The following is a 9,165-nucleotide window of genomic DNA, read 5'->3' as shown; positions in this document are numbered from 1 at the left end:
TCTCTTGTTGTCATGACTGCCTGTCCATCTATTGAGATGTGCCTCTTGTTGTCATGACCACCTGGAACACCTATTGAGATGCGCATCTTGTTGTCATGACTACCTGGAACACCTATTGAGATGTGTCTCTTGTTGTCATGACTACCTGGAACACCTATTGAGATGTGTCTCTTGTTGTCATGACTACCTGGAACACCTATTGAGATGTGTCTCTTGTCATGACTACCTGGAACACCTATTGAGATGTGTCTCTTGTCATGACTACCTGGAACACCTATTGAGATGTGTCTCTTGTTGTCATGACTACCTGGAACACCTATTGAGATGTGCCTCTTGTTGTCATGACTACCTGGACCACCTATTGAGATGTGTCTCTTGTTGTCATGACTGCCTGTCCATCTATTGAGATGTGCCTCTTGTTGTCATGACTACCTGGAACACCTATTGAGATGTGTCTCTTGTTGTCATGACTACCTGGAACACCTAGTGAGATGCGTCTCGTTGTCATGACTACCTGGTGCTCGTGCAGCTTGTGTCTCCATGATCCACAGTATTTCTGAATCAATTGGCTGATATATTTTAATTGTACAACTCAAATACTGCATTTTTTTAGCTAGACATACTGAGTGACAAAACATTAAGAACACCTTCCTAATATAGAGTTACACCACCCCCTTTTGCCCTCAGAACAGCCTCAACGCGTCTGGAAGGGCCTCGGCGCGTCGGGCAGGAACTGGCATTGTGTCAAAAGCGTTCCACAGGGATGCTGGGCCATGTTGACTCCAGGGATGCTGGGCCATGTTGACCCCAATGCTTCCCACAGTTATGTCAAGTTGGCTGGAGGTCCTTTGGGTGATGGGCAATTCTTGATACACACAGGAAACTGTTGAGTGTGAAAAACCCAGCAGCTTTGCAGTTCTTGACACTGGCACAAACTTCAATACCCTGTTCGAAGGCATTAAATATTTTGTCTTGCCCTCTGAATGGCACACATACAGAATCCATGTCTCAATTGTGTCAAGGCTTGAAAATCCTTCTTTAACCGGTCTCCTCCCCTATAACTACACTGATTGAAGTGGATTTAACAGCTGACATCAATAAGGGATCATAGCTTTCACCTGGACTTACCTGGTCAGTCTGTCATGGAAAGAGCAGATATTCTTAATGTTTTGTAGACTCAGTGTATAATGGTGTGATAGTTCTAAAGAATGTTTCATACAAAACCCCACTGATTAAATAAATCTGTACAATTATGGACAAAAAAATAATACATTGAGAAGTATTTGAAAACAAGATCAATTTGCATTGTCCCAGAATTTAATACATTTATTTATTTAATCTTTGTTTAATCTAGGCAAGTCAGGTAATACAGCCTGGAATCGAACCAGGGTCTGTAGTGACACCTCTAACACTGAGATGCACTGCTTTAGACCGCTGCGCCACTCGGGAACCCTTTGGCAGGTAGTAGAACACAGTAGTAGGGAAACCAGCAGCAAGACCATAGCAGTATAGATGGGTCGAGTCATAAATGGCACCCTATTCCCTATATAGTGCACTACTTTAGACCAGATCCCTATGGAACCCTATTCCCTATATAGTGCACTACTTTAGACCAGAGCCCTATGGCACCCTATTCCCTATATATAGTGCACTACTTTAGACCAGAGCCCTATGGCACCCTATTCCCTATATAGTGCACTACTTTAGACCAGAGCCCTATGGCACCCTATTCCCTATATATAGTGCACTACTTTAGACCAGATCCCTATGGCACCCTATTCCCTATGTAGTGCACTACTTTAGACCAGAGCCCTATGGCACCCTATTCCCTATACAGTGGGGCAAAAAAGTATTTATTCAGCCACCAATTGTGCAAATTCTCCCACTTAAAAAGATGAGGGAGGCCTGTAATTTTCATCATAGGTACACTTCAACCCCATAGAAAATCTTTGGAGGGAGTTGAAAGTCCGTGTTGCCCAGCGACAGCCCCAAAACATCACTGCTCTAGAGGAGATCTGCATGGAGGAATGGCCAAAATACCAGCAACAGTGTGTGAAAACCTTGTGAAGACTTACAGAAAACGTTTGACCTGTGTCATTGCCAACAAAGGGTATATAACAAAGTATTGAGATAAGTATTTGGTCAATAACAAAAGTTTATTTTCCACCATAATTTGCAAATAAATTCATTTAAAATCCTACAATGTGATTTTCTGGATTTTTTTTTTCTAATTTTTGTCTGTCATAGTTGACGTGTACCTATGATGAAAATTACAGGCCTCTCATCTTTTTAAGTGGGAGAACTTGTACAATTGGTGGCTGACTAAATACTTTTTTTGCCCCACTGTATATAGGGCACTACTTTAGACCAGAGACTATAGGACCCTATTCCCTATATAGTGCACTACTTTAGACCAGAGCCCTATGGCACCCTATTCCCTATGTAGTGCACTACTTTATACCAGAGCCCTATGGAACCCTATTCCCTATATATAGTGCACTACTTTATACCAGAGCCCTATGGCACCCTATTCCCTATGTAGTGCACTACTGTTAACCAGATATTTGTGTATCTCTGCTGTAAAGTAATTGTGAATAGGGTTTCCATTTGAGTGTCAACCCATCTCTCAGAGCTGACTGCTGGTCCTCAGGATGGACCGTGTGAAGGGCGGCAGGTGGTTGTATTTGGGTGTGATGGTGACGACGGCAGCAGCGGTGTAGGGGTCCAAGGCTACGATACGGTGCAGTGCTGAGCGGCCCTGATGTATCTCATCAAGGCTCTGGTCTATCTCATCAAGGCTCTGGTCTATCTCATCAAGGCTCTGGTCTATCTCATCAAGGCTCTGGTCTATCTCATCAAGGCTCTGGTCTATCTCATCAAGGCTCTGGTCTATCTCATCAAGGCTCTGGTCTATCTCATCAAGGCTCTGGTCTATCTCATCAAGGCCCTGATGTATCTCATCAAGGCTCTGGTCTGTGTTCAGGGTCACATCCATCTGACACGACCCTTCCTCTGGGTACAGCTCGTCACCTGGTAAGAGGAGACACACACACACACACACACACACACACACACACACACACACGTTAAACGATCATCCGGCAGTAACCGTATCGAATCAGATTGACAGTTCAGATTGACAGATTGACAGAATAAAGGGCGCGGGGCGACGTGAATAAAGGGCGCGGGGCGACGTGAATAAAGGGCGCGGGGCGACGCGGGGCGACGTGAATAAAGGGCGCGGGGAGACGTGAATAAAGGGCGCGGGGCGACGCGGGGCGACGTGAATAAAGGGCGCGGGGAGACGTGAATAAAGGGCGCGGGGCGACGTGAATAAAGGGGGCGGGGAGACGTGAATAAAGGACGCGGGGCCACGTGAATAAAGGGCGCGGGGCCACGTGAATAAAGGGCGCGGGGAGACGTGAATAAAGGGGGCGGGGAGACGTGAATAAAGGGGGCGGGGAGACGTGAATAAAGGGGGCGGGGAGACGTGAATAAAGGGCGCGGGGAGACGTGAATAAAGGGCGCGAGACATCTGAAACCAGGCAGGAGTGATGTGACATGTAGCCCTATCTAACCAGAACCATGAATAACGCACATTCACTAATAATGTAGCAGGTGTTATAGAACATAACACTGGTTCTCATCAACAATCTCTCAGGCCCACGTGCTAGTGAGTAGCCAGCTAATCTTTTATAGTCCAAGTTTAGCCAACTTGGATCAAGGTGTTCCCTGTGGCTCAGTTGGTAGAGCATGGTGTTTGCAACGCCAGGGTTGTGGGTAAGATTCACACGGGGGGCCAGTACTAAAAAATTACATAAATAAAATTTTAAAAAATCATGAAATGTATGCATTCACTACTGTAAGTCGCTCTGGATAAGAGCGTCTGCTGTAAAATGTAAGGTATAATTTTACAAGTTCTGAATTCAGTAAACATGGAAAAACAGTAAATTGTTATGAACACAGCACCCTGTTTGAACAGCATGTTAGCCTGTCCACTTTGTTCACATGTTGAATTTAAATGGCCTACCTTATTTTTCTCAGAATGAGAACGAGTTGTCATTTTATAAAACAGACTAAACAGCTAGTATAACAATCTTTATTTGACTAAAATGCTGCAAGCGATACGTGGAACCGTAATGCGAGTGTGACAAACTGAGCATTAATTTTCTAGAATGAACGTTTATTGGTACATCCGTTTTAGTACGCGTTTGTAAAATTCACTCTGGCTATCTACTCCGTTTTCAGAGCGTTCTCGTCTGAATGTGCCAGAGCCAGAATAACTGACTAATTTACAAACGCTCAATACCCGTTGAATATGGCCGGTGTCAGTAAACGTTGGCAAGAAAATCGTAATTTATTTGTTAGCATAGCCAGTTAGCATAGCCAGTTAGCATAGCCAGTTAGCATAGCCAGTTAGCTTGGGTGCTTGACTGCTGTTGTTTGGTCAGAACGCTCAGATCAACCCTACTCCTCGGCCAGAGTGTCCAGTGTGCTCTCTGAACGCTCCGAGAGCAGAAGGCCCTGAATTCACGAATGGACAATCTGACAACGCTCTGAATTAAGTAAATGTAAACCTGGGAGGAGGGATATGTAGTAATCAGACCCTTCATGTAAACCCTAACCTGGGAGGAGGGATATGTAGTAATCAGACCCTTCATATAGACCCTAACCTGGGAGGAGGGATATGTAGTAATCAGACCCTTCATATAGACCCTAACCTGGGAGGAGGGATATGTAGTAATCAGACCCTTCATATAGACCCTAACCTGGGAGGAGGGATATGTAGTAATCAGACCCTTCATATAGACCCTAACCTGGGAGGAGGAGAGATATGTAGTAATCAGACCCTTCATGTAGACCCTAACCTGGGAGGAGGGATATGTAGTAATCAGACCCTTCATATAGACCCTAACCTGGGAGGAGGAGGGATATGTAGTAATCAGACCCTTCATGTAGACCCTAACCTGGGAGGAGGGATATGTAGTAATCAGACCCTTCATGTAAACCCTAACCTGGGAGGAGGAGAGATATGTAGTAATCAGACCCTTCATATAGACCCTAACCTGGGAGGAGGGATATGTAGTAATCAGACCCTTCATATAGACCCTAACCTGGGAGGAGGAGGGATATGTAGTAATCAGACCCTTCATGTAAACCCTAACCTGGGAGGAGGAGGGATATGTAGTAATCAGACCCTTCATGTAGACCCTAACCTGGGAGGAGGGATATGTAGTAATCAGACCCTTCATGTAGACCCTAACCTGGGAGGAGGAGAGATATGTAGTAATCAGACCCTTCATGTAAACCCTAACCTGGGAGGAGGGATATGTAGTAATCAGACCCATCATATAGACCCTAACCTGGGAGGAGGGATATGTAGTAATCAGACCCTTCATATAGACCCTAACCTGGGAGGAGGGATATGTAGTAATCAGACCCTTCATGTAAACCCTAACCTGGGAGGAGGGATATGTAGTAATCAGACCCTTCATATAGACCCTAACCTGGGAGGAGGGATATGTAGTAATCAGACCCTTCATGTAGACCCTAACCTGGGAGGAGGGATATGTAGTAATCAGACCCTTCATGTAGACCCTAACCTGGGAGGAGGAGGGATATGTAGTAATCAGACCCTTCATGTAAACCCTAACCTGGGAGGAGGAGGGATATGTAGTAATCAGACCCTTCATGTAGACCCTAACCTGGGAGGAGGAGGGATATGTAGTAATCAGACCCTTCATGTAAACCCTAACCTGGGAGGAGGAGGGATATGTAGTAATCAGACCCTTCATATAGACCCTAACCTGGGAGGAGGGATATGTAGTAATCAGACCCTTCATGTAGACCCTAACCTGGGAGGAGGGATATGTAGTAATCAGACCCTTCATGTAGACCCTAACCTGGGAGGAGGAGGGATATGTAGTAATCAGACCCTTCATGTAAACCCTAACCTGGGAGGAGGAGAGATATGTAGTAATCAGACCCTTCATGTAGACCCTAACCTGGGAGGAGGAGAGATATGTAGTAATCAGACCCTTCATGTAAACCCTAACCTGGGAGGAGGGATATGTAGTAATCAGACCCTTCATGTAGACCCTAACCTGGGAGGAGGGATATGTAGTAATCAGACCCTTCATGTAGACCCTAACCTGGGAGGAGGGATATGTAGTAATCAGACCCTTCATGTAGACCCTAACCTGGGAGGAGGGATATGTAGTAATCAGACCCTTCATGTAAACCCTAACCTGGGAGGAGGAGAGATATGTAGTAATCAGACCCATCATATAGACCCTAACCTGGGAGGAGGAGGGATATGTAGTAATCAGACCCTTCATATAGACCCTAACCTGGGAGGAGGAGGGATATGTAGTAATCAGACCCTTCATGTAGACCCTAACCTGGGAGGAGGGATATGTAGTAATCAGACCCTTCATATAGACCCTAACCTGGGAGGAGGAGAGATATGTAGTAATCAGACCCTTCATATAGACCCTAACCTGGGAGGAGGAGGGATATGTAGTAATCAGACCCTTCATGTAGACCCTAACCTGGGAGGAGGGATATGTAGTAATCAGACCCTTCATATAGACCCTAACCTGGGAGGAGGAGGGATATGTAGTAATCAGACCCTTCATATAGACCCTAACCTGGGAGGAGGGATATGTAGTAATCAGACCCTTCATATAGACCCTAACCTGGGAGGAGGAGAGATATGTAGTAATCAGACCCTTCATATAGACCCTAACCTGGGAGGAGGAGAGATATGTAGTAATCAGACCCTTCATATAGACCCTAACCTGGGAGGAGGGATATGTAGTAATCAGACCCTTCATGTAAACCCTAACCTGGGAGGAGGAGGGATATGTAGTAATCAGACCCTTCATATAGACCCTAACCTGGGAGGAGGAGGGATATGTAGTAATCAGACCCTTCATATAGACCCTAACCTGGGAGGAGGGATATGTAGTAATCAGACCCTTCATATAGACCCTAACCTGGGAGGAGGGATATGTAGTAATCAGACCCTTCATATAGACCCTAACCTGGGAGGAGGGATATGTAGTAATCAGACCCTTCATGTAGACCCTAACCTGGGAGGAGGGATATGTAGTAATCAGACCCTTCATGTAAACCCTAACCTGGGAGGAGGAGGGATATGTAGTAATCAGACCCTTCATGTAGACCCTAACCTGGGAGGAGGGATATGTAGTAATCAGACCCTTCATGTAAACCCTAACCTGGGAGGAGGAGGGATATGTAGTAATCAGACCCTTCATATAGACCCTAACCTGGGAGGAGGGATATGTAGTAATCAGACCCTTCATATAGACCCTAACCTGGGAGGAGGGATATGTAGTAATCAGACCCTTCATATAGACCCTAACCTGGGAGGAGGGATATGTAGTAATCAGACCCTTCATATAGACCCTAACCTGGGAGGAGGGATATGTAGTAATCAGACCCATCATGTAGACCCTAACCTGGGAGGAGGGATATGTAGCAGCTGTCTGACACCATGCGGACAGGGAGCCACTGTTCACAGCCCTCTGAAGCTCTCTGTCTGGAGAAGCTGTGGAGGTCCTGCAGGGAGGGGAACCGGCACATACGGCTGAGATCATAGAACTGTAGAGGGGCTATCCACATCTCTCTGGCCTGGTAGCTGTGGAGGACCTCTGAGGGGGTGGACCACTGAGAGGGGGGAGGAGAGGGAGATATGGAGAGGGGAGGAGAGAGAGGGGAGGGGATGAGAGAGAGGGGAGGGGAGGAGAGAGAGGGGAGGGGAGAGAGGGGAGGAGAGGGAGATATGGAGAGGGGAGGGGAGAGAGGGGAGGGGAGGAGAGAGAGGGGAGGGGAGAGAGGGGAGAGAGGGGGAGAGAGGGGGAGAGGGGGAGGGGAAGAGAGAGGGGAAGAGAGACGGGAGGAGAGGAAGGGAGGGAGAGGGGGTTTAGGTTCAACTAAGATTAAATTAACAGTTTACAACAATATTATGTACTGATGAATACATCATGAATGAATACAGAGTCGCTTAACACTTTGAAACACAACAATAAAATACATTTTCACCTTACTAAGCTATGGTATCACCTTAAAGTGCACAATTTCCTTCTGGTCTTGTAGGGTGTGAGGTGGTGTTTCCTGCAAGCAGCAGATGTAGAAGGCCTGTGTCGTACCTCCTCTGTTTCCCGTACACACCAGTAGGGGTCAGCCAGTTACCCCATTCATGCAGAGCCCAGATGTTAGGTAGACACTCCAGCTCTCTGCACATCCTGATGAAGTTACAGGGGTTCTCGTTTACCAACATTCTCCATTTAGCCAATTCACTCTCGTCACAGAGATCGGTTATTCTGGTTAATTCAGACGGACTGTATCTGTTGTTCTCGATGTTGTTATTCAGTAAAATACTCTCTTCCTCTTTTGTCACGGCTAAAAGTACACCTGACTCCTCAAACGTTTCCCTCACTGCACAGATTCTCAATGCGACGTCTCCTGGAACGGGAGAACCCAGTTTCTTTCTGTCCGTGGAGAAGATAGGAGGTCTCGTCTCCGGCGGCTGTTTCACAAATCCCAGTCCAAAATTCAGTGAGCTCCGAAAAGATTTAAAAAGATCAAGCCATTGACTTGAGAAATCTGACGGATCCACCATACCGCCGGGAAAGACATAAGCATTCGGCATGAAACCACTCGTACCGCTTCGTTTCAACAACAACACTTCATAGTCGAAGGCGAACCTGTCAGGCAAGTTGGGATGTCCACTGATCTCATGTGGAGAGGTGCCTTTATCGACACACCTTGTCAAACTATCTACAGGGAGTTTATGTCTCGTACCAGCAGCTAGTATGACCGTCGCGGCTTCCTTCCAGTGTCTCAGAGCCGTATTCATCCTTTTATTCTCTCATTTCCAATCATGTTATTCAGAAACAAAAAGTTCACATCAGCAAATGTTATTGTTTTGATGTGTCGTCATACGAGCAGGAAGGTCAAGGGCGTAGAAGAAGAACCGTGTTTCCGGTGTGTTGTGTTACTACGCCACCTACTGGTGTGGATGACTGATCTCACCATAGCCTCTATCAACGCAGTTCATGATGGTGATTAAACTGGGGGTGAAGGTTAAAGTTCAGGAAAGTGATTGATGTTTGTGGTTAGTAAACAGATACCGTCAAC

The 9,165-nt window shown here is 46.2% G+C and overlaps 1 pseudogene across 1 annotated transcript; it reads right to left on the bottom strand.

Annotated features, from left to right (window-relative positions):
- Nucleotides 1-1,299: 1,299 nt before the first annotated feature.
- Nucleotides 1,300-9,071, bottom strand: LOC106606356 (acyl-coenzyme A diphosphatase NUDT19-like; annotated as a pseudogene). Its single transcript, XR_014382877.1, has 3 exons — nt 8,089-9,071; nt 7,485-7,692; nt 1,300-3,030 (listed from the first exon to the last, which is right to left on the bottom strand). The product of XR_014382877.1 is annotated as an acyl-coenzyme A diphosphatase NUDT19-like (transcript).
- Between the last annotated feature and the right edge of the window lie 94 nt (nt 9,072-9,165).

This window comes from Salmo salar, chromosome 26 (assembly GCF_965601325.2).
Source record: "Salmo salar chromosome 26, fSalSal1, whole genome shotgun sequence".
In the NCBI taxonomy this organism is placed as follows: Eukaryota; Metazoa; Chordata; class Actinopteri; order Salmoniformes; family Salmonidae; genus Salmo; species Salmo salar.
The sequence above is the reverse complement of the archived record's forward strand: the minus strand, read 5'-3'. Positions and strand labels throughout refer to the sequence as shown.